The sequence below is a fragment of the Macrobrachium rosenbergii genome, chromosome 31 (assembly GCF_040412425.1).
Source record: "Macrobrachium rosenbergii isolate ZJJX-2024 chromosome 31, ASM4041242v1, whole genome shotgun sequence".
In the NCBI taxonomy this organism is placed as follows: domain Eukaryota; kingdom Metazoa; phylum Arthropoda; class Malacostraca; order Decapoda; family Palaemonidae; genus Macrobrachium; species Macrobrachium rosenbergii.
The window spans coordinates 13,031,154-13,058,271 of record NC_089771.1 but is presented as its reverse complement, the minus strand read 5'-3'; positions in this window follow the sequence as shown (position 1 = coordinate 13,058,271).

The following is a 27,118-nucleotide window of genomic DNA, read 5'->3' as shown; positions in this document are numbered from 1 at the left end:
TCTTCTCCTTTCCCTCTTGTTCTTCCTGTGCAAGTTTATCCAGCCTATCTTGCTCTTCTTTCTTTGCCCTTCTTTCTTGTTCTTCCTTTTCCTCCTTTCTTTCTTTCTCCCTCTCCTGTCGTTCTGTCTCTCTTTCTACCTTGGCATCATCTACTTTCTCTTGGACCCAGTCCCTCACTCCAGCAGACATATAGAACCTGAAGTCCTCATTTTGTTGGGTTCTGGATGTCGTAGACATCTTGAGATAATGCTTATATGGGCGTGACCCTTAAGATAATCAATATGTCTGAAAAGACTAAAATTTCAAGGTGTCTGAAAAGACCCAAGTTTGTTCGTGATGAACTGGTTTCACTATGTCTAAAAGACTCAGTTGTTCATGATGAACAAATTTTAATGTCTGAAAATGAAGTAGTTTGTTCGTGATGAACAGATTTTAATATGCCTGAATAAGACTTAGTTTGTTAGTGATGAATGGATTTTAATGTCTGAATAAGACTTAGTTAGTTCATGATGAACAAATTTTAATGTCTCAAAAGACATAAATAGGATTCTATTTCATGCACGGACTTGGCCAGCTATTGAGTGAATGTTGGGTTTTTTTGGTTTCACCTCGTAGGAAGTGATTTGTTCGCGGGGAACTGATTTTTTTTTTTGTCTCATAGGATGTGATTTCGGATTCATACATGGACTTGGCCCCGTTCCCAAGAATTTTCTTGTATTAGTTTTGCCTCGTAGGGCATGGATTTGTTTGCAGTGAACTGGTTTGGTTTTGTCCTAGAGGACGTAGGAAGTTTGGTTTTATTTTGCAAATGGACAAGGCCAGCTAGGGCGTGAATTTGGGTTTTGTTCGGGGAGCGTTTGCCTGTTCCCGAGAATTTGGTATTTCTTATGATAAGAAAAAAAAATTCCTTTTAGGGGAGTCCTGATACAGGTTAGGTTTGGGAATTCAGCGAGCATCATGACACTCTTAGAATAATAACCCCAACAATAAATAAAAAAAGAAAGGACATAGCGTAAACCTTAAAAAATAATAATGCTTTGAGAGACATTGAGATACTGGCGCAGAGGAGGTAAGGTTTACGTACTGATACAAATTGGTGGGTTAGAAACCAGCCATTTTAGAAGTACTCTTCCACTTTTTTTTATAGGAGTGATAGTTTCATCGCCAAAAGCTGGATAAGTTGCAGAGTTATATTATTTGTAAGTTACACTGATAAAGTGTGTATTTTGCCAACCCTAATAAGAGCCTTTTCCTCATATCTAATATAAGTTCAAGACTTAATTCTACCAAGCACGGGCGCTGTTTGCTAAGTCCACGTGCACACAAATTTACATTTCCCTATTTTCGCCCACCTCACACGTGACTGGAAGGGTTATGTTTGCTCAGTTGGGTAACCACTTGGGTTTGTGTTTGGCTCAGTAACTGACAGCTCAAGGTTGTCTGGTATGCACCTGGCCCAAAGGACAATGACATTATCTTGCTTAAGTATATTTAGAGGAGCCCAAATATAAAGTTTCTCCTAGGATTTATGAAAATTAACTGGGAGCAACGTGGATACCACGTGGTCACAGCAAACTTTAAGCAAAACGAAGGTAAACAAATGAACAAAAGAAGAAAAAAGGTTCCCTACACTTATGAATGAAATAGCGGGCAGTTATTGAATGGAAACGCTTTGAGATGAAATAGAATTTATCACATGTGGTGCTGTATGGAGGAATGTGTAGAAATAAAAATATGAAGCACATTTATTTGCTCACGTGGCCTGAACAAATTTTACACCTTTTCTGAGATTATACTCTATAATGAGGAATTATACTTTTGCCTAATGGATTCCTACCCTCTATGGGAGTGAAAGAGAGAGATTAAACTCTTGAGCTCCAGTGATATGGAAATTTGTTGGCTGACCCACATGGGATCTAAAACATGTGTCTAGCTAGAATACCAAGATGACAAATTGTCTGGATAACACAAGGAGGAAACACGCACTATTTTCTTTTTTCAACTCTTCATAATTCCCTAACTTGCCTGTGTGAAACAACAAGCAGGCCCTCATGCAGGGCTTTCAAAACTTGCGTAGCGGATACTAACTCTCTCTTCGTGATGACTGGATTGCATACATGTGCCTAACGTTTCCCTACTGGTATTTTCAGTCACAAAAAATAAAAATACTTACTGTGTGGATACTCCTTGACTGTGTGCTTGTGGATTATATGTTAAAGGTTCGTTTCTTTTTCTTGCACCCAGCCTAGCTTCGCTAGTCGCTGATACAGCAAGTTACAAAAGGGAGGGGGGAAGGTTCAATTCTGCAACGTTGCTTGCAAGTTCCTGGCAAGGTCGCCATTTTTACAATTTAACCTGGGGAAATGCTTATCATGAGCCATTTATAGACTCTAAATGAATGATTTTGTTACTTATCTCACTTTTTGTATAAAATCTGACTGATGTTGATTCAAGAAATCATAAAAACAAGGAAAAAGAAGGATTTTAATGGAGCTGAGGGCTCTACTCACAAGGTATTTGTAAATAAACACGTTAGGGTAAGTTGAAGGCTACGTGTATTTACATAAAATGAACTATCAGAAGATAAAATGGAATAATCAGGCAGGCAAGGCATAAGAGGTTAATCATGACTGGGAACACTTGGAGGTATATCTGTCGGTGTGACGATGCTGATACAAGGCACATTCAAGAGAGATTTCCATAGCTAACAAACCCTCTGTCAATGGAGAGATTTACAAATTAAAAGCCAGTAAGGACACAGTAAAATATGCATAGGACAAAGCGAGCACAAAGGGCGCCAAAGAAGACTTGAACACACGATTTTATGTAATAATTTAAAAACAGGCATTTACATATCACTGCCCTAACAAGGCAAGGTTGATATTGAAATACTGGCACTTAGAAATAGAAATAGAAAGTTTAGTACAAGAATTACAACAGCGTGACTGACTGGAAGAACCTTTGCAACAGATCACTTTACCTTGTAGAAGAGGTGGCTTCAGTGAGGGTAATGGCAGTTGAGGAGGACTAAGGGCTTCACTGGTAAGAATACTAAGGGTCTCTACAAGATAGGACCACATGGTAGGGTGTGGCTCTCTGAAGGAGGCGGGAATGGAAGGGGAAGATATGTCTCATTTGCATCCAGCTATGTCTCTCACTCCTGATCCTTCGGTGAGGAGGCCCTTCTATGACTTCGGTCAGGGATTAGGAGGTTATCCACAGGTAGATGGGGTTGGTGTTGTTTTCCTATGCATGTGCATCATTTATGACTGAAGACCCTGGTGTTCATGCCAGATGTCCTTTCTCTTAATCTGCATCGCCAGCTCTATTCTGCATCTGGCCATACTTAATCTCCTCACAACTCGAGTCTGTAAACAAAGGGCTCCGTAGCATCACGTGTTCGAGAAGAGAAAGTTGAAGGGATATACAGAGTGCAATCAACGGATTAAGGGAGGGGCCAATATTCCTTTTGCCCTTTCTTGTCAGGCAGCGCCAAAATGCACTGTTTTATATTCCAGCTTTAAATTAAGTGTTTGGTGGCTGGGATGCTTGGGAAGATGTATTATTCCTGTCTTTTTATTTTGCAAAGTACATTTTGCCAAGTACTAGATTATTAAAACACATTCTTCTTCATCAGGTATCCATGCACTGAGGAGATAACAGCTACATTCAGCTACATATGTGCTCCTCTCAACATCTGTTGTTTTCCTTTTACTAATCCATGGGATAATTATCCTGCCCATTGATCTTCAGCTCCTCCTGCCCTTCCCTGCAGTGGTTCTTGATCTCCTTGGTCGTACGCTTAATCCTTCAATGTTGAAGGTTATCCTTGCCTTCAAAATTATTAGCTATGTTGTCTTCCACTGTTTTTTTTTTTATAGCAGTTAATGAGGGCATTCTCTATGATCACCCTTGATGTCGTATTCTTATTGGTTCATATGAAATCCATCTTTTCCCAATAGATCTTGTGTTTATGATTCAAGCAGTGTTTGCCCAGTTCCGAGTCTTGCTGGTGGTAGCAAATGTTCTGTTATGCTGGCTTGCTCTCTCCAAGCATGATTTGCTGCTCTGACCAAAGTACACTTTATCCCTATTGTCACAAGGTGCTAGCTAGACTCCGCCTCTGTTTTCCTCCCCTTCTGTGGGTATTTTACTTCTAATTACCTTATTCCTAATGTTGTTTTTTATAATTCCTGACTAATCTAATGTTTTCTAATTCCTTGTTTAAATCTTCAATAATTGTTTGGAATGACAATCATATTTTACCTTTCTATTCCGTCTTTGTTTTGGCGCCTTTCCCATAATAGTGTTTCCTAGCCTTACTGTGTGTCTTCCTCCCACCCCCCCTCCCCCAGTGAGTTGGGTATCCCAGTTTTATAAAAGAAGAGAATATATATTCAACCTTCTTTGCCACATAAGGTGGGTTGCAAACATTGTGGGCCTTAATAATCAGCCCTGTCATCAACCATATCTTAATGTTCTTCATGAGGCCCGAGTGCATGTGTATGTGAGAGGTGGGAAAGATTAAGGTACTTAAGTTCCAGACAGTTAAGTGTGTTAGATAAGTAGATGATATCTTAGTAATATACCGTTGGGAGAAAGAGAAATTGGTCGTTGTTTGGATGGACTCAACCAGATTAACGAAAAGATCAAATTCATCTTAGAAGAGGAGAAAGAAGGGATAATCCCCTTCCGGGGTGTTAAACTTACAAGGGCAGGTAGAAAAACAGAGTATAGTATACACAGAAAAAAACTGGGATACCAGATTCCCTGAGGGGTGAAGGAGCCAAGACAAAGACGGAATAATCAAGAAAAATACGGTCGTCATTCGAAATAATAACATTATTAACGAATAAAACAAGAAACTGAAAAATATTAGATTTGTCAGGAATTATATAAACAAATAAAAAATGCGCCGAAGTTTCTTTGGCGCAATCGAGTTTTCTGCACAGCTGCTACAGCGTATAGACAAGGCCACCGAAAATAGATCTATCTTTCAATGGTCTCGGTATAATGCTCTATGAGCAGCAGCCCATAAAACATTAACCACTGGCTGGTGGTGGCCCATCCTATGCCGTGGCCAGAAGCACAGTTATGTCTAAATTTAACCTTAAATAAAATAAAAACTACTGAGACTAGTTGGCTGCAATTTGGTATGTTTGATGATTGGAGGGTGAATGACCAACATACCAATTTGCAGCCCTCTAGCCTCAGTAGTTTTTAAGATATGAGGGCGAACAGAAAAAAGTGCGGACAGAATAAAGTGCCGACGGACAGACAGAGCTGGCACAATAGTTTTCTTCTACAGTAAACTAAAAACATTAGGAATAAGGTATCTAGAGATAAAATACACGCAGATGGGGAGGAAAAGAAGGGCCGGATCTACTTAGCAACTTGAGACAATTGTGGTATAAAGTATATTTTGGTGAGAGCAGCAAATCATCCACGGAGAGTGCAAGGCAAAATAAGCAGAACATTTGCTACCACAAACCCTACTAAAAGATCACATGGGAAAAAACAGATCTCATATAAATCAAAAAGAATAAAGTATCAAGATTGATTGTAGAGAATGCCCCCAGTAACTGCAATAAAAAAAAACGATTTAAGGCAACATAGGTACTAATTTTGAAGACAAGATCACCTCTGAAATTACATGCCAGAGTTTTAGGAAGAACATAAGCAGAAAGATGAACAGTAAGGGGATACTCCCGAACATCTAAGGATTAAGCATACGACCAAGGAGATAAAAAACCACAGCAGGGAAGGGCAGGAGGAGCTGAAGATCAACGGACAGGACATCGCAGGGATTATAAAAAAGAAAAAAACGGGTGTTGGGTGAGCATATTTATACCCGAGTGTAGTTTTTATCTCTTCAGTGCATGGGTACTTCGTGAAGAAGGTTATATGTATTAGAAAGTTAGTATTTGGTAAAATGTACTTTGTAAATTAAAAATCTGGAATATTAACCATCCCATTTCATTGAAGCCTAACGAAGAGTAGGAATATGGACACACCCACACACACACACATATATATATATATATTTATATATATATATATATATATATATATATATATATATATATATATATATATATATATATATATATATATATATATATATATATATATATATGTGTGTGTGTGTGTGTGTATATATATATATATATATATATATATATATATATATATATATATATATATATATATATATATATATATATATATATATATATATATGTATGTATTTGTGTGTGTGCGTGTTTGTGTGTGTGTGTATTCTTACTCTTCGTGTTAGGCTTCAATGAAATTGGGTGATTAAGATTCCAGATTTTTTAAATTTTAATATAATATATATATATATATATATATATATATATATATATATATATATATATATATATATATATATATATATATATATATATATATATATATATATATATATATATATATATATATTTATTTATATGTTTCGTGGTGCGGGTGGTTCTTATGACTCCACATTTATTACTTTACTTCTAAAAGGGCCTTGCAAGATAACCAGGACATATAAAACACAAACTAATAGGAGTGATACAAGGAGCGGAGGGCTCTATCTCAAAGGGAAGTGCGTGAAACACGTGGATACAAAAATAGGTATATTTTCATAACACACAAGATCAAAGGGGAAATGAACTGAAACACGTTAAATTGCTGCTGCAGACGTCCTCCCGAAGCGGGGGAGCTTGGGAATGCCAGGAACACGGACCAAGGAAAATTCTGCTACGATCGTCCTTCTGAAACGATATTAGGACCCAGGTTACAAATCTAATGCTGGAATTTGGGGAATGAATTACTCGGGTGTGCGCGGAGGGCGCCAAGGACTCCCCGAGGAGTTACTTGTGACTCAGAGGAAAGAAGCAGTGAACACGTGGGCCGGGATTAAACCAAGAAACATCAGGGAATACAAAGTTATAGGCCCAGAAGTTAATCACTGCACAAGGGTGAAGTAACGTGACTAGCAACTCGTTTTGGGTACTTTACCACATTGTAGGGGCGTAAGGCTGACGTCGGCGTCCAGCGGCGTCTTCTGCCAGAGACCACGTGTGGGAGCGTTGACAAAAGGGCCTCCCTCACCAAGGTACTGCTTCAAGTCGTAGATTGGGGTGGAAAAGGGCGCCCTTGGGATGATGAAAAGGCCGCAGTTGAGTATCAGCTCGCTATTGGGACTTGCAATCCCCACTTGCAGTCTTTGAGGGCCACGTGGGTCGGGGCACGGAGCAAAGGGCAGCTGACTTCCATGTGGCGGCGAGCGAAAGAGCGAGGTCTGCACTCGTGACCTTCTTACTTTAACTACTGGCTGTGTGTGAGTGAGAGAGAGCTGTCCTCGCCCTGACCTTTTATTGCTTCTGGACAGGGGTAGGGGGCGATGTCCTGACCCAGGTCACGCTTCTATATCAAAGAAAACGGCTTACTCTCCTGTACCAAAGAAAACGATGCAAAGCCAGTTTACTGCCCAGGGCAAAAAGATTACATCTTGAGTATAACCCCCCGACTTCTGGTTCAAACTAACATGAACCAGTATTCACTACTTCTCCCAGGTTCAAAATAGACAGAGGCCTATCTATTGGCCGAGCAAAGCAGAAAGGCGGGCGCTTTCATAGCGTATTTTGGCACTAATCTTTACAATATATATATATATATATATATGTATATATATATATATATATATATATATATATATATATATATATATATATATATATATATATATATACATATATATACATATATATATATATATATATATATATATATATATATATATATATATATATATATATATATATATATATATATATATATATATATATATATATATATATATATATATATATATATATATATATATATATATATATATAAATATATAAATATATATATATATATATATATATATATATATATATATATATATATATATATATATATATATATATATATATATATATATATATATATATATATATATATTTATATATATACACATATATATATATATATATATATATATATATATATATATATATATATATATATATATATATATATATATATATATATATATATATATATTATATATATATATATATATATATATATATATATATATATATATATATATATTTATATATACATATATATATATATATATATATATATATATATATATATATATATATATATATATATATATATATATATATATATATATATATATATATATATATATATTTTCATTTTTATATAAATCATTGAGATTTATATATATATATATATATATATATATATATATATATATATATATATATATATATATATATATATATATATATATATATATATATATATATGTATATGTATATATATATATATATATATATATATATATATATATATATATGTATAAATAAATATATATGAACTCTTTACCAAAGGCGACAAATAAATTATTTTTTCAGTAAAGTCCTTTGCTAAATAAATCAATTGCTAGTCCAGACAATGATTTACCACACACCAAACTTTAGATAATAAACACTCAAAGTGGGTGACAAAAAACAAATGCCTAAATTTAACACTTATTTATTCGCAAAAACACGTAATGGAAAAACTGTCCCCGAAAACGTGCTTGAGGAACTAGAAAAAACACACAAGCATATACAATACCCTCACACATACCTCGGTCTCTTACCCAACTACTATACCGAAGTCAGAGAGAAAAGTCACAGTGGTAGATAGAAATCAACACCCACTCACATCTACACGAAAGGAAGAGACACAGATAAGAAAACCTTAACACTAATTATTTGCTTCCCTTATACAAAAGGGTAAATTTACAAAAATGGTTAACAATAAACCTCAGTTTCTAAAAACCATCAATAACCATTCACCAGATACAGTGAAAATACACTGAAGCTGTTTCAGTCGAGGAAAAACGGTCTATAAAGGGTCATATGGTGGGCTTTCACTGGATGCTTTAATGAAATGCTCCAACGGGAGAGTCGACTCACATAAAGGGGAAAGCAAATATGGGCAAAAGGGGATGCTTACCCTTCTCTGGCCTAAGAAGGCGTTCTGACCATTCCTGGAGGATACAGCAGCGCATTGTAAATGCAATGGATAGACCTTGCTCACAGGTGGGCAAAAGCAAAACCCACAGACAAGCTCACGCAGGAGGGCACAAGGTACATCCTCACCACCAACAGCAGGAGATATTGAAGAAAGCGAGCACCTAAATGTCCTGGCCATGACCAGAAGGCAGTGTTACCGAACACAATGATGAAGAGTGCAAAGAGAATATTAGGGTGCTGAACCTCCCTTCGGGGAAAGCTCTTCCACATAAAGCAAGGGTGATGAGAAAAGTGGTGTAAATCCATCAGGCTAAAGAGGCAATTACCGAAGATGATACTCCGCTTGTTGAAATATAAAAAAAAAAAAAGAGAAGCAAAATGATAAATACAACTATATAACAATAAGCACAAAACCCTTGAGGGGAGCGAAATGAACCAACAACCAGTTTCTCGTGATTTATATAAAACGAAAATTTAACTAACATTAAGGAGAAACCAAAGAAATATTTTAAGAAGTTATTACAATATATATATATATATATATATATATATATATATATATATATATATATATATATATATATATATAATTAGGAAAATTCTTTGTTTTACGTGAACGTGAAATATTCAATGATTTGTCTTTAAGCAGAACTAATTTTAGGTTTACTATAGATGTAATAGTTAGTGCTTGGTTTTGTTACTTTCGAATTCGTAAACGTTATGTGACTTTTTAGTCAAAACCATAAACTCACATTTCATGACTTTCCAACTCCCGTGAGTAGAAACACAATTCCAGCAGAAAGATAATCATGTACAATTAACATACATACTTATTTCAGTGAGTTTGATGTGGCATCCTGGAAGGATTATTATGCTTCGTTTTCCATTTAACTGAGTTTTTATCACTTTCGTAAAATAAATGATGTGAGTGTAGTCTCTCTCTAGAATTTCCCACTGTGATTTCTTTTGAATGAATGACGCTAGGGGCTGGAAATCCCATTTCAAATACTAAGAGTATAGATCATTCTGCATTTGCTGTTCACCTTCCCAAATCTTAAAGATGTTTTCTGAAGTTAGCAAAAAAGTGGATTAATTCAGCGGCTTCAAAATCAGTAACGGTGGTTAACGATGGCCCAAGAAAGATGAGTTTGGGGTAAATAAGAGAAACTTTCGTTGTCAACGCTTTCAGGAGAGGCATATAGCCTACTGCAACAATGGATCGCCAAAATCCGCCAACCACCAAATTGCAATCAAAGGGCTACGGTGACCCGGTACAAGTACAAGCTTGTGTGGTTCTTTTACATGTTAAATGGAATGTACAATCACTCAAAAAATGTTTTGCAACATACTTCAAAACTTTTCGGCCAACAGCTTATAATAGCGACGTCTGGCGCCATTTGGCAACTCAGTACATGCAGTTTCCCTTGAACAGGGCTTTTTCTGATAATATTGACTGTTGTCATACTTTATTTGATCAAAGGATGTTACTATAATACTTCAGAGGTCATCGCTGTTCTTATGTTTTAACATTTTCATCTCCAAATGCAATCATTATCGTTGTTTTATCTCCTTCATATGTGTGAGCTTTGTAGACTATTATAAGTTTAACCATTAGCCTTATTAACATCAACAAATACGACTTTTGTAAAGATTTGCTTGCACATTATTATTAATCAAATTTTTGAATGACTAATCCTATGTATATTGTAAACTAGTGAAACTTAATATAAAATATACTGAACTAGACTAACAGATTTCACATCCATTTTTGTAATACATAGAATATAATCGCATTTATATATATATATATATATATATATATATATATATATATATATATATATATATATATATATATATATATATATATATATATATAAATATATATATATATATATATATATATATATATATATATATATATATATATATATATATATATATATATATATATATATATATATATATATATATATATATATATATATATACATACACACACACACACACATACACACACACACACATATATATATATATATATATATATATATATATATATATATATATATATATATATATATATAATATAATATAATGCCGTTATCATGTGTAATTTCTCATTTCTTTCATTGTTACTTAGGCCTATTATTTTAATGCCTCTTATGAAGTTAACTGGATATATCACGCCTGTTTTTGTATTTCTTATTATTTAAGCTTCTAAAGAATTAAAATTAGCGAGAAGGTCAACATTAATTTAGTTATTGTTAAAGGCCAGCAGTGAAGAAGACTACCATGCTCATCAGTGGAGAGTGTCTCCTCCTCATCGCAAAAATGACTCTTACGGAAATCATCGGCCACTGGATTGTAACACAAACCCTAGCCTCTATTCTTTGTGTTTCTTTGATATGAAATGTTTCTTGGCAGGAATATGATGAAATAATATCTTAGTCTCATGTACCCTGTTATGAATGGTTTGAGCAGGAACTTGAAGGGAGAGCATAATGTTCTCCTTTATAGCAACACTGGTTGTCAGGGGAGTTAGGTGGAGCTCCTTGATGCCTCCCTCAGTGATCATCCGATGATGATCCTTAATAGTAGTGCAACAATGAGGTCGTCCTCCACTTTTTACAATGAATTTATCCTATTTCCTCGTTCTCTCTGTTGCTGTATCCCTCTATACATGGTTGTTTTATTTACATTAAGCAATATCTACGATAGAAACATTAGTCTTATGCAAGCTATGATTGTGGTGCGGCTGAGTCTGTTGCCCCTCTTATCGGTGCAAGTGACAAGACAGTTTAGGTTAATTTTCCCGCCCGAATGTGCAGTCAGACGATAACATACGGCGTTATGAGATTTTTTCTTTCTTGTTTTTAACAACGATAATGGTTGAATTCTTTCTTTCTTTATTTATATATAATTTCATTGATGGTTATTCAATACTATTTTATTAGTCAATAAGCTTGTATCTGGATTCGAAATATAATTTCTTCTTTGATTCTTTTGCCCAATCATCTGAAGTGAAATTTTTCAAAATGTTTCGTCATTTTTCGTAATTTGAATTTTTCACTCACCATTCTTTTTTATATTGTTAACCGTATGATTAATAACCAAAATCGAATAAGAAATTAAATTTTCCTGTAAATATCAAAAGAACAAATTACTGTTAGGTGAACGAAAACTTCTGGAACATGTTGCAAAGCATTTTTGCGTGACTGTACAGCTAACCTTTCCTGGCGTAAAGAGCATTTTATTGAATTTACCATGATCTACGGGAGCTATCGATTTTTATTATGGAAAGGGTAATGGGAACGAGATGAGATTGCAAAAAATAAATTGATTTGCGCGCTATCTCCTCTCCTGTATTTTACAATTAAGTAAATTAGTTGATCAAAGTAATAACAGAATCAGAAAAAAATGACAAACAACCCGTTCTTAACCCAAATAACGTATTAGATAAAGGTCGCACAAACATTTGTATTAACCACGTAACGATTGTTTCTTTCATTGCCTGAACTGTTTTCCATTTGAGTTGTCTATTAACAGTGTCACAGCTCTAGTTAATTCCCATATCAATCAAAACATTAAAATATTACGTTGCATGAAAGTTTTGATGCATTTCAATAAGTAAAGCAAAATTTTACAACCACCAGTAAATACCCATTTTTAACATTAACAACGAATAAACAGAAAGAAGCTAAAGCACTGACCAGTGCCCAAATCAAGAATATTTTGTATATCTTACATATCTTTTATTAGGCTACTGTACATACCGCTTTTAGTTTTCTGTTAAACTACCTAGGCTAGAGGGCTGCAAATTGGTATGTTGATCATCCACCCTCCAGTCATCAAACATACCAAATTGCAGCCCTCCAGCCTCAGTAGTTTTTATTTCATTTAAGGTTAAAGTAAGACATGATCGTGCGTCTGGCACTGCTATTGGTGCCAACAACACGGTCCACCACTGGGCCGTGGCTGAAAGTTTCATGGGCAGCGGCTATGAGTTTCATGGGCCGTGTCTGAGAGTTTCATACAGCATTATACGCTGTACAGAAAACTCGATTGCGTCGAAGAAACTTCGGTGCATTTTTTACTTGTTTTTATCACTGGCTAGAGGCGTAGAACGGCCCGTGGGTAACATAATTCTTTCTAAGTGATTCACATCATAAGATTTGAGATGTTTCATAAAACACCATACTACTATATACAGACAGGGGAATGATCACTGTTATTATTCCTTTTCCAATTATTCAAATTGATATTTATAATGATGATCTTAAAGCTGCCAACGAATGCAATGAGAAAAATTTTCTTGTGGTTGATTAACTTTTAATGACATGAAATTAAAAACATTGAAACTGTCCACGTCAGTAGAAAACTTTTCTTTCTCTTCGGTGCGAGTAAATGAAAGTCAAGAGATTGCACAAGTAATGAAGTATCGCAATCCTTGTTTGCTTTCTCAATAAGCCCAGACGAGTTCCTTCCGGCCCCAAGTTTTTGGCAATGGCAGCAGAGATGCAGGATCTTGAAGGACCTTCGTGCAGCGTTTGCCGAAATGGCGCTCTACGAACCATGAAAAGAACGTCGAGATGACGACAATAGAAAGATTAACGTTTGGGGACAATTGCAGTTCTTTCATTCATATTTATGCTTGGCTTTCTATGACCTTGATACAACTGGCAATAACTTCACCTGATCATTTATTGTAATGTACGGTACGTACACATCTACGTTTCAGTGAAACATAACTTTAGTCTAATATATTACATTTCAATTTCAATTTCTTTCAAATTTTCAAACGTTTTCTCTTCTTTTGCCCATTCTTAATCTTCGTATGACACGAACAGCACTATGCTATTTTCTCAGATTTCTTTTTTACACTGTTTATCAGTGTCATTCTCTGATTGCGAAAGCATAGGAATACAGTACCAAGACAGGCACTTTCTTTGTTTCCTTTGTGATTTTCCGCCGGTTTGTTTGGATTTGTGCACGCACAAGCACCTCATATTTTCTGTTGGAAATTTTGCGTCCCTGAGTTTCTTGTCATTTCTTGAAATCCTTTGCTCTTGTGCAGCGATGAATTCCCGTTGCACTTAGACTCATATGTCTTCATATCTTACACGTTAGAACATTTCGCTTAGCCAATAATGGGAAGAAACAGGTAAAAGAGGAAAGAAATGATTACAATTAGGATAGATGATTAAGTAAAGAAGCAGAAGACACACACACACACACAGAGAAAGAGAGAGGGGGGGGGGGCAAGAAAGTATGTATAGCTGTAAAATACTTGTAAAATATCTTCTGTAATTTGCTTTATCTATGATGGTTAATTCTGGTTAGGTAAACAAAAGAATTCATTCGGGAATCATATGTGCTTCGTCAGTTACAAAAGTCACACAAGAAGAGCCTTCAAACAAAGGAAAAGTATGAGCTCAGGAAATATCTATAAAACACACCTATTGCTGACTGAGGCATTTTTGAGGAACCAGTTGGCTTCCATAGATGTTCTTTTTATTCTACAATGGAGAGGTCGTAACGATAACAATGACATGAAAATTAGGCAAAGGATTTGCGAACTATTGAATCGATCAAAATCATGAGCACAATATGTAAGGCAGGAAATAAACAAAACTCGGAAAATTTTAGTCAGATCAGTACAAATAACAATTACGTTGGAAGTGAAATAAAGTATCTATGAGGTTTGAGCTCTCTCTCTCTCTCTCTCTCTCTTCTCTCTATATATATATATATATATATATATATATATATATATATATATATATATATATATATATATATATATATATATTATTACGATCTCGTTGGAAGTGAAGTGAAATAAAGTATCTATGAGGTTTGAGCTCTCTCTCTCTCTATATATATATATATATATATATATATATATATATATATATATATATATATATATATATATATATATATATATATATTAATACGATCTCGTTGGAAGTGAAGTGAAATAAAGTATCTATGAGGTTTGAGCTCTCTCTCTCTCATATATATATATATATATATATATATATATATATATATATATATATATATATATATATATATATATATATATATATATATATATATATATATATATATATATATATATATATATATATATATATATATATATATATATATATATATACATATATATATATATATATATATATATATATATATATATATATATATATATATATATATATATATATATATATATATATATATATATATTATATATATATATATATATATATATATATATATATATATATATATATATATATATATATATATATATATATATATATATATATATATATATATATATATATATACATATACATATATATATATATATATATATATATATATATATATATATATATATATATATATATATATATATATATATATATATATATATATATATATATATATATATATATATATATATATATATATATATATATATATATATATATATATATATATATATATATATATATATATATATATATATATATATATATATATATATATATATATATATATATATATATATATATATATATATATATATATATATATATATATATAAGCAATTGGGCTGTAATGACTGACGAGAGGTGACAAACAAAGGAGAGAGGAGCAGAACAAATACAAAAAAATTACCTTAAAATTCATTTATTTACAGTAAGTTATTTACATAATGTACACTGAATCAGGTTAAAAAAAATAAAATTCATACAAAAATGAGTCAGCAAACATTTACGGAGATTGAATCCAAACAAATGGAATAGCAGCAAAACCTATTGTACATCTCACAGAATGATCAAAATCAAAAAATAAATTAAGAGTCAGTACATAAATGAACATATCATAAATGACCAAAAGCATCATAAGGATGAGCAGCTCAACAGACATTACAAATGACCCGCACAATAGGCATTAAACAGAGTCAGGAAAATCTACATATAAAACCAAATCAGTAAACATTACGAAAGCAAATTAATAAGCCATTCAAAAATACAATAAATAAAAAACTCAAAATAGTCAGCATAATAACAATCTGTAAAATAAACGTATGAAAAATACTAATAGTCGGAGTTACATAAACATTCACAGACGAAGCTGTAACACAGGAAGACTGCAGGACAACAAAGACAGAATCGACACGGCAACCATCTAGCCCTCAAGCACAGTCCTCCAACTCCAGGCGCCCATGACAGAGTCGACACGACAACCATCATGGCCAAAAACACTCTCCGCTGCTCTGCTGACGTCCTCCTCCAATAACGACCAAGACAGAGCCAACACGGCAACCATCTCGTCCTCAAAACTCTCCGCTGCTCTGCTGCCAGGACCTGACTCGCAGGTACGGATACCTGCCGCTGCTACTCCAGCTGGCTTGCTGCTACACCTCAACCTGACTCGTTGCTGCTACGAACCTGACTGATGAAGTCTGATGCCATCCAACGGACGTCAACTCGCCAGCAAGAAAAACAAACAAAACAAAGGAGGCAACAATCCACCAAGGGAACAATCGGCAAACGATCGTTCCTAACATATATATATATATATATATATATATATATATATATATATATATATATATATATATATATATATATATATATATATATATCAGTTAATCTATCTGTATATCTAATTTTTAAGGGTTTTCATGAGGCGTGGTGAGTAATGTTCTAATATTATCGGTATCCATTCTTTGCTTATGTTTCTTCTTGCTCAGCTTTTCACCTTATTTGATGGTTGCTGATATCTATCAACTAAAAGGTAATATATCTGAATTGAAGTCTGCAAATCAATAAGTAGGTGGTTCGCTGTAGATGATTATGATCCCATGCATCAGCAGTTCCGACTCCAAAATGACGCTCAGATAGCGAGGTATGAACCTGGTATGTCGAAGCCAAAGCGCAGACGACTCTTGGAGAAAAAGGCTTTGGATGGTCATGAACCGGTTTGGTTTGCACCAGAAATAATGAAGCAAAATGAACATTAAATACAATGAGATGGTACGTGGGGCAGAAAAAGATGCTAATCACTATTCTACGACTCATTTGTCTGGAGAGATTATCTTATGTACAAGTCTCACTTATAAATTACATAATAAGAACTTTTCAATCAATAAATTGGATTCCTTTGAAGAATGAATAATCGCACAGGGGAAGGGATCGCCTCTTTAATGATAAACTACATCACATGTTATAACACGGATATTTATAAACATCACTGAAAAATATGATGGCTATGAGAATGCATAAAAGTGACGTGGAAAAGCAGCCATCAATCATGCACCACTTCATCGCCTAGCTTGAGTATGGAAGTAGTAAAATAGCTAAATAACCAAGAGGAATATACTTTGAATACGATTTATTTACTAACAGTACTGATAACTCTTGCACTGCATAAGTAAAAAGAAAAGAAAAGAAATTACAGACATAAGGAACTTCCAAAGTCTCGTTGATGAAAAGAGTCTGTTGACTGGTACGAGGCAAGGACCGAAGAGACAAGCTGAAATGTTGTAACTGAGTCCACTAAGTTAGCTTCAGGGGGAAAGAGCCATGCAAGGGTCACCTCATCAAAACAATGAGGTGGTTTTAGCATATCGGTTTAATAAGAAAATAATTCAATTTTCTTTTGTGACAAATGCAATTGAACTGAAGAATGGTGAAGCACAACATAGATAGGGTTTGCTGTCTCTGTGGCGGATTAGTACATTGCTGGGAGGAAAGATAAAAGAAGACAACGAATATACAGGAGACACAAGAGCTTGTTTTTGGTAAAGGAAAAAGGCTCGTTGAAGGAGTGTGCAGCGGCTAGTGATTGTAAATAAATGAGTATTCCTCAAGGATAGTAAAAGGGTGTTGAGAATCGTTAGAGAATACTTGAGTGTTTGAAGTAAATGTAATCATTAATTGATGGATGAGGGAAAAGGTGGCTCACGAAAGAGGCTCAGGAAGGAGTGAATTGAACTGAATATAAATTGTAAGCCAAAGGCCAAGCACTGGGACCGATGAAGTCATTCAGCGCTGAAACGGAAATTGACAGTGAAAGTTTGAATGGTGTAACAGGAGGAAAAGCTCGCACTACGACGAAAGAAAAAATATATGAACGGAGGTACAGTAAGAGGAATGAAAGGTTGCAGCTAGAGGCCGAAAGGACGCTGCAAAAAACCTCAAGTAATGCCTGCAGTGTGCCGCATGAGGTGCACAGGCAGCCCTACCCCCCTAGGAGAGGAAGAAGTGAAGGCTGTCCAAGAAAAGGGTTGGGGAAAAAATGTGGATGATAATTGCTTGTGAAAGAAGACGAAAGATGCTAAAAAAAATTCTTTACATTTTTTATGTGAAGCAAGGAGGATTGAAAGGGTGAGAAATATAGAGGAAATAATACAGTAAGATAAAAAGGTTAGTTTAGTCGAAAAACTGGCCAGACAGCTTAGATGCGCTTTTGGTCACGCAGAGGAGAAGGAAAAAGTTGTTTAATGGCATGGAATGGATTACTGGCATGGAATAGTTTTGATACCATATAATGTAAATGCTCATTCCAGATAAAAACGAGACTTAGTTTATTCAATAATAATAATAATAATAATAATAATAATAATAATAATAATAATAATAATAATAAAATAAAAAAAAAATCGGGGGAGGGGAAGCAAGACGTCTCAGCATATATAAAGGTCAGCATACTGTAAATGACCTTCCCTTGTAAGTGTGTTACATGAAATGAGGATTACTATAGTACATTCACATCAGCCGCACATTTGTTGCCTAGCGCCGTCCCTTACGACGCTCCTGATTGGCTAGTGGTCAGCCAATCACAGAGCTGGAAAATGGCCAGTCTGCAGTCTCTCTCAAAGCTGGAGAGAGTGAACATCTCCGCTCCGACACCTGAGGAACATGTCTTTCAAAAGTTATAACTTTCATTACACCTCAGTTTTACCCAAAGAATAGTACTATTTCCCAATTTCATCACTAAGCATGTCAAGCCAATGGTTGAAGGATTATAATGATACATGAATTATTTACTTCAATAAACTTAATGGTAAGATATTTGGTAGTGAAATAAACAAGAAATTTTTAAAGATAAAATGTATTCTTTCATTCCTTACATGGCATCACAGTGCATTCATCATTTATCATCTTGTGTCTCATAAAATTTCGTAGCTTAAATGTCGTGGATGGCAATGCTACCTAAAAAGTATAGGTAGGGCTATCAATATGAAAATAAAAAGCAAGCGATTAAGAATATTAAAATGTGCGGGGATGCACACAGACTGTAGCCTATCTGGGCAAGCAGCCAGCTCTTTACACATTCCCTACTTCTAGAGGAATCTCTTGCTTTCACTTGTTGTAATTTGGGGCCATACTTGAATGACGCTTGTATGTCAGATCTTGCATTCTAGTTCAATAAACGAGCCTAGGATTATGTAATGACTTATCTATGGCCGTCAAAATAAAGAGGTAACTTCTCTACACGGGTACGACCAGCTGCACTTGACGGTGCGGTAGCGCTCTATCAGGGGCCGCGATACGGAAAACAATAAAAATGAGTAATTATAGACTACACACATACGTAGATACATAGGAATGTATGGTGTGTGTATGTAACTTTTTTTGTAGGGGGGCGAGGGGGCTCATAATGTTAGTAGTGTAGCTGATTGCAGATTGCAAAAGGATATAATTAAAGAATTCGACCACCGACCTACGGAAATCTATGCATCCGATTCCTTTCATAGTGATTTTATTAACAAATTCAAAACGAAATAATTACGCAACAAACTCTGCTGTAGATTTCATTTGTGACCAATTTAAATACCAAAAATAATATATTTTGTGAGAGATACGTAACCATCATGCAAATGAATATCTAAAACCCTGTACACACTATGCATCATGTATCAGCCACGTGTTGCAGTAGTGGTGTTGAAAAAAAATTACTAGCGGCCAAACTGTACTGCAACACTGCTCACTTGTTCTCCGGCCAGATTTGACAGTATAGCGTCACATGTTTGAGAAAGAGAACGTTGTAAGGGATGTACAGAGTGCGATTAATGGATTAAGTGAGAGGCAAATATTCCTTTTGCCCTTCCTTGTTAAGGTTCTTCAAAATGACTTTAGACGCACTAATTATTCAGACATCTAATGTGTATTGTAATTTATAAGATACTTGTGACCTATAAGCTTTTCAGATTAGAGATTATATATATATATATATATATATATATATATATATATATATATATATATATATATATATATATATGTATATATATATATGTATATATATATATATGTATATATATATATATATATATATATATATATATATATATATATATATATATATATATATATATATATATATATATATATATATATATATATATATATATATATATATATATATATATATATATATATATATATATATATATATATATATATATATATATATATATATATATATATATATATATATATATATATATATATATATATATATATATATATATATATATATATATATATATATATATATATATATATATATATATATATATATATATATATATATATATATATATATATATATATATATATATATATATATATATATATATATATATATATGTATATATATATATATATATATATATATATATATATATATATATATATATATATATATATATATATATATATATATATATATATATATATATATATATATATATATATATATATATATATATATATATATATATATATATATATATGTATATATATATGTATATATATATATATATATATATATATATATATATATATATATATATATATATATATATATATATATATATATATATATATATATATATATATATATATATATATATATATATATATATATATATATATATATATATATATATATATATATGTATATATATATGTATATATATATATATATATATATATATATATATATATATATATATATATATATATATATATATATATATATATATATATATATATAGCTTCCCAAGCATCCCAGCCACCAAACACTCAATTTAAAGCTGGAAAATGCAACAGTGTAGAGGGTTGGTCCTTGACCATTCAAGAGCTTTGGTGTGGGTGGTGGCGAGTGGGCCATCGGCACTGGAGCTGAGTGGACATCCTCCCCCTCTGACTGCTGCTGCAATACTGCGCAGGCACATGAAATTGGTCTAGCCCATCAACGCGTTGGTGATGTGGCTGCGAGTTGAAAAACTGGTTTTTCAACACATTCGTTCAACACTGCGTGCATCATGATGCATAGTGTGTACGGGGCTTAATGCACGGACGAAACCAGAGTGTCGACAGAGAAAAAGGGACAAACTTATTGGTGGGAACTTGCTCGACATCTCTACGTGGTGACAACACTGCACTCAGCTTTTTGGCTGTTTTAAGTAAGTTTCTGCTGTTGTTCAGAAATCCTATTAATTGAGAAATACACATTTAAAATAAATATGGAATAGTGAACTATAGCACGTATGAATAACAACTTTACTCACTATTGGCAGGCATGTTTGAGAGAAGTCTGCTGGAGCGAGCGTTCCGAGTGTAGGACTACTTGAATTCGTTTCATAATTGTTGGTAAATTTCTTTGTTTTTACAGTTCGATTTAGATTAGAAATACTTCAGCTTAGTAATGTTGGAATAGTGAGGATTAGGGTAACTGCATAACATTTATGCAGTATATATTATGTGTAATATTATAATGTGATTAGTTGCTAAAACTTTATTATTAGGTCTAACGTTGCCGTCTGGATCCTGCTTGTATTTAGTCTGGGTTAATTTTTGAATGAAGCTTTTGAATAAGCACAAAGGCCACACGAGCATACATTAGGCACATGTCGTACAAACTGCAGACTTAGGATGCATACGAGGATGAGATCATAAAACGAGGAAAAATGTTTGTATTTGCCAGTGTGATCCAGCAGAACTTCCAAGTAGCATAACCAGATTTATTGATAGACTATCTGTGTGTCTATTTTGACTCATGGCCTTAGTTTGGGGAGTGCAAGTAAAAAAGTGAAAAGCATGACAATATTGTCGTTATGCACTGTTTAGTTATGTTACTCATTGTTGACAGGTGTATGGTGTCAGGATGGCGAAGAATGGGACCACTGTAGACCTACATCAATGTCATCCAAAGAGACTACGAAGTCAAGCAAAGAACATCATCTTCAATGTCAACAATTATCTTCATAGGAAACAGCACATGTGCATGTCAGTGTCGGAAGTGGATGAGGAGACAGCCAATGTGGTGGGTACGTGTGTGTGTGAGTAAGAACAGTTAAATCCATCAAACAACGGGCAGTTAAGTGTCATTCACTTCCTATCACGTCACCTCCACTACGTGCCGCACCACCTTCGATTTTCACGAAGCTTGAACAGTTTGAGAAGGAAGCAATAAGAAAAGAAATTCTTGCCTTCTACGACAGAGGTGCGCTACCAACATTGGATAACTTGCTTCCTAAGGTGAAAGAAGCACCTGTAAATTTTCAAGGTGGAAGGACAACATTATGGAAAGTAATTAGAGAGCTTGGATTTAAGTTTAAGAATTGTTCAAGTGGAAGGAGAATATTAATTGAACGCCAAGACATCGTTGTGACTCGGAATAAGCATTTAAGACTAATTGAAAAGAACAGAAAAAGTGAAAATCCAAGACCTGAAGTTTATTTGGATGAAACATGGCTCAATCAAAGGGACAATGTGACAAGGTGTTGGACCACAGGTGACGGTGCAGTAGGACCTAACGTAAAGTCTGGGAAAGGTGCACGCTTCATCATCTTACATGCAAGAAGCAGAAATGGCTTTATCCCTAATGCGCTGCTCATGTTTAAGTCATGGAATGGATGTAAAGGCGACTACCATGATGTCATGAACCACGAAAATTTCAAAAAATGGTTTGAGGAACAGCTTTTGCCAAACATACCGCAGAAATCACTCATAATTATGGACAATGCAAGTTATCATTCAAAGGTAGTCAATAAAGTACCTGCATGCAACAACAGAAAAATTGAAATTATTAATTGGTTGTCTGAAAACGAAATTGATCATGACCCAGACCTCACAAAATCAGAACTAATGGACATATGTAGAAAACAGAAAGAAAAACAAAGATACATAATTGATGAAATTGCTCGTACCCATGGACATGAAATTTTGATGTTGCCCCCTTATCATTGTGAACTAATTTGGGCCAAAGTTAAAAACCAAGTTAAAAAAGAAAACTCAAATGAACACCAGACGGCAAAGTAAGTCGAAGAATTGGCAAGAAATAGTATTGAAAAAGTTACTGAGGGTGATTGGCGAAAGTGCATGGAGCATACATTGAAAATAAAAGATATTTATAGACGAAATGATATAGCTCGAGAACATATGATTGAGGAACTGGTTATAAGACTTGACGACTCAGATAACAGCAGTGATGATAATGAGATGTAGTTTGTGTTCCATTTTAATATTACATTCTTTCAATGATAGTAACCTTTATTCTTATATGAATTTGCCTTCATTTATATGTTCGTGCCCGTGTAATTGTTTGGCACAGTCACGGAAAAGAAATGTTAACATGCAATTATACAGAATATCTCAGGTTTATGTTGGAATGTATAATATTGTACATAATACCATTTTTCAAAGCGCAAAGTTGCCAATTTATCAACTACTATCGTGTGTTAAAGGAAGTGTTTGCTTAAGAAAATAAATATTTTGGTTTATATATTATCATGGTGTTGATGTACAGTTATGAAATAAAAATATGATTTGTTTGAACTGAGTTTTATATGATAACCTTACTTTTACACATCTGCGCAGACTCCTGCCTAGGACGAGTTTAAAGGGCTAAAGCTCCAGGCCTGGATCTCGCCTAAATTCAAAGGGTCGGGGGGAAGTAGTGAGGAAACGGGTCTCTGATAGAGCGCTACCGCACTGTCAAGTGCAGCTGGTCGTACCCGTGTAGAGAAGTTACCTCTTTATTCGGACGGTCATAGACGAGTCATTACATAATCCTAGGCTCGTTTATTGAACTAGAATGCAAGATCTGACATACAAGCGTCATTCAAGTATGGCCCCAAATTACAACAAGTGAAAGCAAGAGATTCCTCTAGAAGTAAGGAATGTGTAAAGAGCTGGCTAGTTGCCCAGGGTACGGTATAGTCTGCGTGCATCCCAGCACATTTTAATATTTTTAATCGCTTGCTTGTTATTTTCATATTGATAGCTCTACCTATACTTTTTAGGTAGCATTGCCATCCATGACATTTAAGCTACGAAATTTTATGAGACACAAGATGATAAATGATGACTGCACTACGATGACATGTAAGGAATGAAAGAATACATTTTATCTTTAAAAATTTCTTGTTTGTTTCACTACCAAATATCTTACCATTAACTTTATTGAAGTAAATAATTCATATATCATTATAATCCTTCAACCATTGGCTTGACATGCTTAGTGATGAAATTGGGAAATACTACTATTCTTTGGGTAGAACTGAGGTGTAATGAAAGTTATAACTCTTGAAAGACATGTTCCTCAGGTGTCGGAGCGGAGATGTTCACTCTCTCCAGCTTTGAGAGAGACTGCAGACTGGCCATTTTCCAGCACTGTGATTGGCTGACCACTAGCCAATCCGGAGCGTCGTAAGGGATGGCGCTAGGCACCAAATGCATGGCTGATGTGAATGTACTATAGGTCTGTGAAACATGTGCTCCACTATTCCTAAGAATAATAGGGACTCTGTCCTATTTTTCTTAGCCTATAAATACGAAATACAATTGGTCGCTGTAAAGTGATCATGTACTCTTCTCATGAATTTACCAAACAAAATAAGAATGCTTCCTGGCTGCTATTTAATCTGAGGAATAACTTTCCAAGTATGAAACCCAGCTTGGACAGTATACTCTGAGCCCCGTGAAGTAGCATCGTCATAGTTGCAATTACTTAACAGCCAAATTAGAGTTCACTGGACAATTTGGCAATTAGTAATATAATAATTGTATCCTCTAAAGTTTTTTTCTGTTAGGGATTATCAAAACATTAGATCCTTTTACGTTTACTATAAAGGGCAACAGTTGGCATGACCTTGAACCAACTTAGGAAACCTCTGTCGGTGAGGTTATTTAGAAAACTAGTAGTGCCGTTAAGTACAACACAATACGAGGAATACATATAGATTAAATACAATACAATCAGTATGGATTTCATTAATTACACAAATGTTACTCCCATTTCTCTAGATGAACATATTCTGAAGTAAAAACAAAATAAATGACATTTATCCTCAAGGCTTTTAACAATATAAATCTTGTTTTGAATATTCTACTTCTTATAAATGAAATCATACTTAACTCGTCTGCTAAGGGCATTACTTTATTAAGATACCCAATTCCAGTTATATATTAACTTATTAATATCATCGGTGTATTTTTATCCTTTTTTTTTTAATAGGCTTGAAAATCCAGTATCATAACCTTTGGAAACTCACTGTATTTATTTTACAAACCTGGCTTAGTACTTTTTTTTTTTTTTTATCTAGTTCACAACTGTTTTCTTCTGTTTACAAAAATAAACTAAGTGCATAATAGTTTCCGCCCCTCCACAATTACCACACAGATAACTATCCGTTATGTTCATTATAAATAACTTATCTTTTGTAGCTAAGACCTCGTGGATATACTTAAACAACATTTCTCTGTTCATTAGGTCAATCCACTTATTATTAAAATTATCACATATAATTTTCCAGTTAAACAACGGATGGATTCCTTGAATATTTGATTCACCTCTCATCATGGAACGATAAATATGTTTTGACTTTAGCAAATGATAGGTCTTTAGCTTTATTACAAAATGAAATATCGTTATTAATTTGTCATAATATGGAGTGCTAAAAATGGTGGATTCCTTAAATCTATTAAAATCAACAAGGTAAGAAAGTCTCAGCTTACAATAATATGCAGTTATTTCACATCCTATTGATCTATTAATAATGCATTTGTAGAAGCTGCTAAAAAGCATACAAATTCCTTTCACAGTTAGATTTACAATACCACATCCTCCTTGACTCTTTAGGAGGTACATAGTTTTCCTTTTAATGGGTTGATAATTCCCATTCCACAGATATTTGACAATACACTTTTCTATACATTTACCAACATCAGCTGGAACTGGATACACCTGGGAAACATGCCATGCCTTTGATAGTACAGTTGCATTAGCTAGTACACTCTTTTGGAATAAAGTTAGTCTTCGTTTATAAAGTGTCCCCAACATTTTCATAATAATATCTTTGATGTTTTCCCAGTTCATCCTTGCAGATAGTTCATAATCATTGTTATGGATTATACCTAGGATTTTAAAACTGCCTGTTTTCCTTTCTATCCCGGTTTCTGGTCAGTCAAGTTTATCTTTCCATGATCCCATTCCACAAAGTATGTTTTTTTTTTCTCTCTCACTTGCTTCTTCATATTCATTGATGACCCGTGAAGTGTCCTCGGTACCTTTTAATTTATTTACAGTAATAGTTCTATCATCAGCAAAGCCAACTAGAACAATTTTTAACCCATTTGGAAGATCTGGATAAAAATTCCTCAACTCAAACATAAGCATTTTATACATGGGTTCTTGAGCTATAACAAATGAAGTCATCGATAATGGACAAGCCTGTTGAACAGACTTATTTATAAGAAAGGTGTCAGATATAAGGACATTTGTGGTTATGCAATTCAAGTTTGGACAGCGTTCCCAAAAGAAGGTCCAGATTATCCTGTCGAATGCTTTGTACCAATCAAGGTTTATCAGGGCAGCTGGCGTGTTCTCATTATTCAAAGAGTATAATATTATCATATCCCTTAGCAAAGTGTTACAATTATTTACTGACCTTCCAGGGACAGCA